Below are 10,557 nucleotides of genomic sequence, written 5' to 3'. Positions count from 1 at the left end.
CTGCCACGTGTATGATCAGGATCGAAGACTTAAATGGTCTTCCTATATTACCCTTATTCTGCCACGTGTCGAATTGTGATTGGCTTTTACAAAATATGTAGCCAACATTACCCCCTGCACTAATATACCCAATACTTGGTGATATTAGTGGATCAAAGCCTTTCCCGTGCTCTTTGGAACGTGCATGGAGTCTATATTCTGGAAACACAACCATCATCCACTGATGATTACTTGCATTAATTTCGTTTCCGACCTTTGGAACATCTCCACCACCTTAGTAATCGAACGGACTAATATCTCTTTCATGACTGAACCAAACTTCTTCTCTATTGATCAAGCACATGAAGAGTCATCTGATGATGTTGTTTTCTCCTCGAAGGAAACTCCATACATTAATTAGCCACCTTAATTCCACTTACTATATTTAAGTCATGGAGGCCTTTGCAAATTATAAATCCTTGGACCACGAACATATTGTCCTTAATCCTTTAATTAAGAAAATTGCAGGTATGGATCCAGGAGATTCTTCTTCACGGTCTGTATGGGATAGAGCTATGACTCCTTCTACCTTCGAGGGTTCTGGGATTTCTGGCTGGTTGGAATCTGAAGCTCGTGTCTTAAGGGAGCAAATTAACCATCATTTTGTTGAGTTCATTGACCCTTTAGACTTCCCTTCTGATGCACGAAGCTCGGTGGGTTACCCCTATGTGTCCATCTACCTTCGACGTAATTTGGAGGACAATTTACTTGTAGCATGGTACACATTCTCCATGCCTACAAGGATAGTGTCTGCCACCTGACGCCTAGAAGAGGCCCAAAGGCTCAATCCATCATCTTTAGCCAATAGGGCGAAACTCTGCTCTTCCGATTGGCTCGATTACAGTAATGCCTTTGTTCCTTCTGCTCTCGCGCCATCTCCTAAAATGGAAGCATCCACATCTTCTTCTCCATCTCCTGAATTAGAAGCATCCACACCTTCTCCTCCACCAACTCCCTCTTGGCCAGAGAGACTGGGGCTCGCCCTTTCTGCGGATAAGGTCTTTCTTTCTTACACGCCTCTATCTTCCCCTACTCCAGCTGAGCGAAAACAAGCCCAGTTTTTGCTTGCAGCCTTCTCTCACTTGCCTTTCGACGTTCTGGAGGACAATGTTCCTCCCAAGAACTTTCGATGGGCTTGTGATATTCTAACTCGGGGTCAGGTCCTTAGCCCCCTTGATCAAGCAGAACTCCACATGTTTCTGGATCAACTCCCATTACTCCTTCACTGGCATCGAACTTCCATCGCAACCGTTCAATCTTTGGACCAACTCTCATCCTTTCAAGTTCATACCCAGTACGAAGTAGAGAAACTCATCGAGGAATTCGATGACTTCCAGAATAAAGACTCTGCATACGAGGATGACATGGATATGGGCGAACTGGAGCGAGGATTGAAAGAAGCAGCATTCGAAATAAAGGCTGAATAGCTCTTTTATCAAGTGAGAGCACATCAACTTCAGCAGCCAATCTTGGAAGAAATGGAGAATAGAATGAAGAAAGAAAAGAAATTCATCAACCATAGTTGGACAACATTTCATGATCTTGTTATTTATTCCATTCCTTATTTCTATGAGCTTGAGCTTGTACCCAAAGAGGGTCATTCGATGTAATTACTTTTTCTTTAATACAACTAAGACTGTTTTGGCATTATTTGATTTTGCCTCTATTCATCTTCAAAAGAAATTTTTAGAACTTCTTTCTGAACAAACTCATCCTTTGAAACTGGACACAATTGTTAAAACACTAAGATCAGCACGAATTCTTCCAACTTTTGGAATAAAATTGAGAATTTTACTGATTTTCATTTAGAATCAGTGCTTCGAATTTAACAATCTTATCCTTCGAATACAGATCCAATCAATTCCAATAAGGATGCTGAGATGAATTTTCCAATTTATGGACTATGGTTACCAACTCTTGTTGATTTTTGTTTAGAATTGGTGCTTCGAATTTAACAATCTTTCCCCTCAAAGCCTGTTTTAATCATAACCAAAATATAGTCATGGTTAGTACTGACTAGTTTTGCAACAGTCTATACTTACAACAATATGGAAACTGCTCTTGGGGTATACTGTTTTAACCGAACAAACAATTCTCTGTGTATATACAAACCAACTATTGGTTTTGATGTTTCGAACAACTATTTACTTCTTTAAGGGTCCTCAAGCTTTGCCTCAAGGGTATTACTTTTGTTAAGAAACCTATTATAGGTCCTTGATCTCTTCGAAGTAAATCCATCCTTGAGTATTCTTACATTTTTAAGCATGTAGTATGCTTCGAAGCCGACTTCTGTATTTCGAAGCCGTTGTTGTTTGATTTTTGGCGCCAAAATCTGGTTTCGAAGCCAAATATCTTGCTTCGAAGTTGGCATCACCATTCGGAATGTGCTCTTCCCTCCAAAAACTATCAATATCGGAAGAGACTCCTCGTATTCGTACTTTTAGTACTTAACGACTTACGGGATATATTTTCCGGACACAAAGGCCTTTAAAACCCTTTTGTTTCGCGTTTTGGAATTACTTACGTTCTCAACATACAAACCCTCATCAGTCTTCCACTTCTCTCTCTACTCTCTTCTTCACTTTCTGAAAAAGCGTACTATCAATGGCTTTTTCTTCACCAAAAGTGCCAGTCATAGAGCCAGTGAGCTCATTTGTGGCCTTGAAAAGACTCATTGATGCAGAATGTGAGAAGTACAAGGCTGGGGGGGAAAAGCGCTATTGATAGGCATATTTTTGTCCCTCGTCGCCATGTGCAGCAAGACTATGTGCTCGGTCCCATATTCAAAGAGATCCTTATGGAGCTCCCAGCCCTATACCGTCGTCTGGAGAACCAATGTCTCCTTTATGAAGGTGGTCTCGACTGGAGAAACTGGAGAATCAATCGCCCTCACCGATGCTAGCCCACGGTGAGACCAGAGTGGCAAGAATGGTATGACCAGGTTATCCCTACTAGAACACTGGACCTTCAAGAGCTCTGCCTTCTCGATGCTCTCCGACTATCTAGGGTAACTATCTCAGAGGACCCTTTCCTAGTTCCTGCTGCCTTATGTTTTTGGAACCCTATCTTTAATTTCTTTCAATTTCGATGTGGGATGATGGCCCCTACTGTTCTTGATATTTGCCATCTACTAGGAGTATCCCCTATTGGTACTCCCATTACACCAGATTTCCCTGACTTAGCAGTCCCTTTCTCCCTCACCTCTCTTAACTCATCTTACAGTGATTTTGTTAAAGCTGAGAATAAAAAAGAGGGCCTGGTAACTAATAGGGAATTCTTTTCCTTCTTGTTATATTGGCTTTGCAAATTCCTCTTCTGCACCTCCTCCCAAAGAATCATGCCTGAATTTGCCCCTCTTGCCAAAGCCTTTGTTTTGCAGAAAAGGGTAGCCTTGGCCCCATATGTTCTAGGCCATGTATATAGAGTTTGCTCCCTCTTTTGTGAAAAACCCTTAGATGCTAATCAAGGGGGGCCATTCTGGATCCTTTAGCTTTAGCTTTTTGCCTATTTTACTGAATTACAATCCAAATGCCTTAAATTTTCTGGGCTACACTCTCTTACCCATGGCATAAGACTGGCCAATGCTTCACTTTCTCCCTCTACTTTTGCCTTTTATTTCTCTTTCTTCCATCAACTACCAGCTGCCCCTTTTATTCACCGTTTCCGTCCCTTCGAACCTAGCATTGGTCCAACTTGGTTGAATAATTTCCTAAGTGACAGGCTCTGTGCCTCGCCTGCTCACAAGGATATATGGGCTTCCCTTCTGCTTCCTAGAGAGCTATTCATCGGGACTATGAATCACAGAGCTTATAAATACATAGCTGAGCCTTATTGTCCTGCTCAATTTGCTAGACAATTTGGTTTCACACAAGGGGTCCCAATACCTCTCTGCAGCAACACCAATTTGAGCCTTACTAGGAGAGATTTGAAGGTTCGGAGGTCGAGGCTAGAAGAGGCAACCTTCAAATTTATAGATGACTTGGCCAATTTTGAGTATACCCCTTTCATTCCTCAAGGTACCGTATTGAAGAGATACCAAAATTGGTGGGTGAGCAATATGGAAGTCTATTTGGCCATTTCACCTCAAAACCTATTAAAGGTGTTGGATGTGCCCAAGCCCAAGGGAACTGGAATTGTTACTTCTTCCACTGTGCCTCTTCCAACCCAGTCCATTCCTGCTGCCTCAACTCCTCTTAAAGTCACTCGGGCTGCTTCGAAGAAAGGTATATTCCTTTGTTTTCTTTCCTTCGACTTTCTCTATGATGCTGGTTATCTTATTCTTAATTCTTCCTCTGTGAAGGTGGTCAACAGCAAAAAAAGAGGAGACTCCTTGAGCTAGAAAAGGAAATATCTGAGGTCCAAGTAGAAGAAGAAGAAGAAGAAGAAGAAGAAGAAGAAGAAGATCAAGAGTAGGAGTCTCCCTTGAAAAGAAGGAAAAAAGTGATTGACTTGGTTCAACAAAAGACAACTGCTAGAGATGTAGAAGAGGAGCTCTTTTCTAGGGAATTCGGATCTCTGACTGAAGAAATTGAGAAGGAAATTGAGAAGGAGCTGACAATATCAATACAGAGAAAAAAGAGAAGAAAGATAACTGTCTCTCCTTCTAATTTCGTCGAAGACTCCGATTCCGAGACCATTGCCGAAGCAATAGAAAAAAGAAGGAAAGTGGTTGCTTTAGCTACTAACGTGGTTGAAGATCCCGTCCACGAAGCAGCTGCTAAGGCCGTAGAACAAGAGTATTCCAAGGCCATAATTGTTTTCGAGAGGGCTGAGAAGAGACGATAGCAACAATTTCTGAGAGATGAAGCTGCTGCTGCTGATGCACTACAAAGGGAAGCTGCAAGAAGGCAACAGACTGCCGAACATTACTCTCTTCGCAGCTCTCCCATCAATGCCAGCGCTTCTGGAACAAGTAATTTCTTTCATGCCTCTATTCTTTTCTTGTTGAATCTTTAATATTAATACTTGACATTATTTCATATTTCTTTGCAGCAATAACCACTGAGCCTATCCCTCAATTTACTTTTCTTTCGAGCCTTGCTCCTCTTTCTCCCAAGGAAATTCCAACTGCTACTCCATCTATGATGGCAGTTGATTCCCCTATTGAGGGTGCTGGTAGCTCTCCAACCCGTGGTTTATCGCCTTTACCTAGCTCCAGCCCCTCCTCGCTTGATTCATTGGTGGCTAAGACCATAGAGACTGCCAAAAATGCTCCATCCATTTCTCCTATCCCCATGCAGTCCTCTGTGCCTTCCACCACAACTCTCTCTGTGCCTCTCATGTCTATGGATGAGGTTGTTGTCTTCGAAGCCAGACTGGCTAGTCTCTTCGATATACCCTCTACCTCTCCAACATTCAATGTTGAAGCTGAGCCACTAGTTTTGGCTGACTCCTTGCTGGAAATTTTTGAGAGCTCTTCTTCCTCCAGCAGCAAGCCTTCTGCACCTTTGATAGACCTGGACACATGCCTGGATCTGTTGATTTTTTTTTCAAGGATCCCCTTCGAGGCTCTACAAAGGCCTATAATCATAAATGGGTTCCTCCAATGCTGCAAAGTTGCTGAGCAGTCCGGCATGAATGTTTCAAGTCATCTATCTCAGGTAGCAGCTACTGTCGATTTTTACATTAGCATTTGTCAGGCTGCCAAGGCTGAGGATGAGAAATTGGCTGGCGGCCAGAGTTTTGTTTCCCACGTACATACTGAAGTGTCAAAGCTTAAGGAACAACACTCCTCTGCCTCCCACTTTCGAGTCCAGTTGCTGGAGAGGAAAGCTCAACTTGAAGAGGAGCTATCTGCAGTGAATCAGGCCTTAGTCCGAACTGACACTAAACTGCAAATTACCAACCAAGGACTGGCTGATCGAAAGGAAGAGATGGCTGCAGGTACTCGACTGTTTTCAGCATTTACCAATAGAAAATCTGTTGTACAAAAACAATTAAGACACTGTAATGATTTTTGGGCCAATTTGTGGCAAAATGTACTTAATTCTTTATGAAAAAGCAAATTTTTTGTCTATCATTTAAGCAGTCTTATGTTCTTGTACTTGGTGTTTATTTTTTTTCCTTGTGTTTCCCAAATGGTTGGAAAATAAGGCTTCAAATATCTACCATTAATCTTTTTGGGATGTATATACCCATTCAAATTTCTCAAATGGTATGCTCCAAAAGGCAGAACTCTATAAATTTGATATGGTCCTTCCCAGTTAGGTGGCCATTTGCCAAACTTATGGCTTTTAATTCCTATTGGGAGTATTGTTTTCCATACCAAATCACCTTCATCAAAGCCAATGTGTTTGACGTTCTTGTTGTAATTTTTGGTTGCTTTCTTCTTTTGCAAGAGAATGCTGTTTAATGCCAGAATTCTGGCTTCATCTATGCTTTCTAGTTCCAAGCACATACTCTGATGGTATTGCTCAGGATTTAGCTGGTCTTGGCATCTTACCCTCAAAGATTTAACATTAATTTCCACAGGTAACACTAGGGGTGTGCATAATACCGCTGAAACCGCCGAAATCGCCAAAACCGCACCGAACCGCACCGCCAAGGCAAATTCGTTATTATTTGCCAATCGAACCGCCAGTTTTTGGCAAGAAAAATGGCAAATTCTAGTGACACTTTTATCAATCCGCCGGTTTCTATTTTTCTTCCAAACCGCACCAACCCGCACTGCTATTAAATCATGTTTTATAAGATTCTAAAAATTCTTTTTTACTTAAGTTTGCTTATTGTTCTATACCTTAGAATATAGTATTACATTACTACTTGAGGGAAATTTTATGTATTGTATTTGATCTTTGTAGTTTCACAGATGCTTGTAATGAACTGATGGCATAGTCGTTGATATTATCATGTTGTTGCTACACTTGCTGCATCAAAAGAAAACTTCGCAAGATGCTTAACATCACGGTATTTCTCGTCTTTCTTTTACTCATTGATTTAAGTTTTGTAATTTGAATTATATTTTTTATAAACCGCTAATCCGCCCGAACCGCCAAGGCAAATCCACCATTATTTGCCAACCGAACCGCCGGTTTTTGATAAGAAAAATGACAAATTCTAGTGACACTTTTATCAATCCGCCACCCGCCATACGGTTTCTATTTTTCTCTCAAACCGCACCGACCCGCACCGCGCACACCCCTAGGTAACACTGCATCATGCCCATACACTAAGGCATAAGGAGTAACTCCTGTGCTTGACCTTGGGGAAGTTCTGTAAGCCCATAACACATCCAACAATAAATTATGCCAATCTCTGGGATTGTCTTCCACAACCTTTTGTATTCCTTTTTTCAAGGACTTATTGGATGATTCAGCTTGACCATTGGCTTGTGCATAATATGGGGTGGAATTAACGAGACTAATTCCAAATTCTGCCACAAAGGACTTCACCATCTTCCCATCGAACACAGTCCCATTATCCACAGTTATGGTCTGTGGGATACCAAATCTATGGATTAGATCCTTAATAAATCCAATAACCTTAGTCTGGTCTACAGCCTTGTATGGCTTAGCTTCGACCCACTTTGTGAAGTAATCAGTGGCCACTAGAATAAAACAATGATGCTTCGAAGAAGGTGGGTGTATCTTCCCCATCATATCCATAGCCCATCCTCTGAATGGCCAGGGCTTCACTACTGCATGTAGGTCAGTTATGGGCACATGCCTTATTGTACCATGCTTTTGGCATGCCTGGCAACCCTTTGCACACTCTATGCAATCTTTAAGGATAGTTGGCCAATAGTAGGAATGCCTTCGAAGCAACCACCTCATCTTCACACTAAGCTGATGAGCACCACAGATGCCTTCATGCACCTCAGCCATAGCTGTTAATGCTTCTTTTGGGCCTAAACATTCCAACAATAAGCCATCTCCTCCCCCTTTTGTAGAGAGCATTGTCATATATCATATATTGCATAGGCTGCAATTTAATTTTCCTGCTGGCCTTCGAAAATGGACCAACCAAATACTGCATTATTGGATGCCTCCAATCTTGTTCTTGTAAGTCATTATGATTGACTTCCAAGACCACATTCCTTTTATTCAAAGGTGGTATCAATTTCTGATATGTTGTTTGGCATATGTCCCTTTGGGCATTATCGCTTCTCTTGAAGTTCGAAACTTTCTGAGCCACATCATTAGCTCTATTACTCAAGAATCTTGGAACATGAGTTACATTTGCTATTTGAAATTGAGAAAGCAGATGTAATGCAACAACATAGTATGGTAAAATGTTTATACTTTGACACTTGAAAATCCCTTTCACTTGGTTAACCACCAATTGAGAATCTCCGAAAATGTCAACTGCATGAACTTGTAATCCAATAAGAATTTCTAGTCCCACTATTGAGGCTTCATATTCAGCCTGGTTATTGGAACAAGTAGCTTCATCCACTCTGAAACCACGTGTGGTTTCTACCCCTTGTGGTGATTTAATCACAATACTAATTCCAATTAAGCCATTGGCTTTCGACCCATCGAACCACATCTGCCATGGCTTAACACTAGCCACACCAAATTCCATTATCTCTTGGCTCTCTGTTTGAGATGGGTGGTCTGCCACAAAATTGGCTAAAACTTGCCCTTTTACTGCTCTTTGAGGGACATATTCTAGATGAAATTCTGATAAGGCTAGTATCCACTTGCCAATTCTCCCCCTTAACATAGGTCTAGATAACATGTACTTAACCAAATCTGTGGTTGCAATTACCAAGACAGTTGTAGGTAAAAGATAGTATCTTAATTTCATTGCAGCAAAATACAAAGCAAGACACAGATTTTCAACAGCTGAATATGTACATTCACAAGAATTTAAAAACCTACTAAGGTAATAAACAGCTTGCTCCTTGCCTTCTTCATTATCTTGAGCCAAGAAAGCTCCCAATGAATCTTCTGCTGCAGCTATGTACAACTTCGAGGGCTTATCACCCTTTGGTGGCATCAGCAGTGGAGGGTTGGCCAAGTAGGCTTTGATACCTTCGAAAGCAATTTGATGCTCTGCTGTCCACACAAATTCCTCTTCATCTTTCAGGCTTAACAAAGAAGAAAATACTTTAGTTTTCCCTGCAGTGTTAGAAATGAACCTTCGAAGAAAGTTAACCTGTCCAAGAAACCTTTGTAATTCTTTCTTACTTGATGGAGGCCTGGCTTCAATGATGGCTTTGGCTTTATTCCGATCAATCTGTGTTCCTTTCTTGTGCACTACATAACCCAAGACGTTTCCAGATGATACACCAAAAGCACACTTAAGAGGATTGAGTTTCAACTTGAACTTCCTCATTCTTTCAAAAGCTGCTTCTAAATGAAACAGATGCTCCTCCATGGACTGAGATTTCACTACAATGTCATCAATATAACACTCTAAAAACCCTCCAATGAGGTCATGAAAGATAGTGTTCATAGCCCTCTGATATGTAGCCCCAGCATTCTTCAGGCCAAATGGCATTTTAACCTATTCGAAAGTGCTAATATTTCCAGGACATCTGAATGCTGTCTTGTGGACGTCCTCCTCTGCAATGCAGATTTGGTTATAACCAGAGTGTCCATCCATCATTGATAAAACTTGATGCCCTGCTGAACTGTTTACCAACAGATTCACTATAGGCATAGGGTACTCATCTTTTAGAGTTGCTAGATTTAAGTTTCTGAAATCAATGCATACCCTCATTTTACCATTCTTCTTGACTACAGGCACAATATTAGATAGCCATTCAACATACCTGGCTGTCCTAATAAAGCCTGCCTTGAGTAGTCTAAGAATCTCTTCCTTGACTTTCTGAATTACTTCTGGACTTATTCTTCTTGGTTTCTGCTTGTATGGCTTGAAATTAGGCTTCATAGGGAGCCTATGTTCCACTAATGACCTATCCAATCCTAGTAGTTCATTATAAGACCATGCAAAGTAATCTTTATATTTCTTTAGAACAACCAATAACTGGTCCCTATCCAGATCATTCAAACAAGCACTTATATAGGTGGGCTGTTGCATAGAACCTTCCCCTAAATTTACTTCTTCTAAGGGGTCTTGTGTCTAAGAACTTATTGAAGCTTCTTCCTTGGTTTCTTCTACCTTCGAAGCAACCTTCTCGCTTTGTTTTGCTCCCAGGTTCTTTAGTTTAACATCTTTGCCCTCCTCCTCATAGACAAAATCTGTCCATAAAACATCCTCTTCCTGTATCTCCTGGACTTTTGTTTCAATGTCCAATGCACAGTATTTACCAATGGTCAAAATTCTGACCTGTTGCTACTCCTGTTTGCAGCCAATTATCATGGCTTTTCTCTCTTGCTCCTGTACTTGCTGGACTATTGATTTTACATCTAATGTTGAAAACTTAATTAGAGCCAAAGACTTGGCTTCTTGTTCTTCATCTCTTTGCCTACAACCAGGCATCATTGTCATCCTTAATGACAATCTCTTCATCAGCACTTTCTTGGACTAAGTGCTTCAGGTGTGTCACTTCCTCATCAGCCGTCACTTCGGCTGAGCCATCAGCCGTCACTTCGGCTGAGCCATCAGCTT

This window comes from Camellia sinensis, chromosome 12, assembly GCF_055761805.1.
Source record: "Camellia sinensis isolate YWXY chromosome 12, ASM5576180v1, whole genome shotgun sequence".
NCBI lineage: Eukaryota > Viridiplantae > Streptophyta > Magnoliopsida > Ericales > Theaceae > Camellia > Camellia sinensis.
This window is presented reverse-complemented; position numbering follows the sequence as displayed.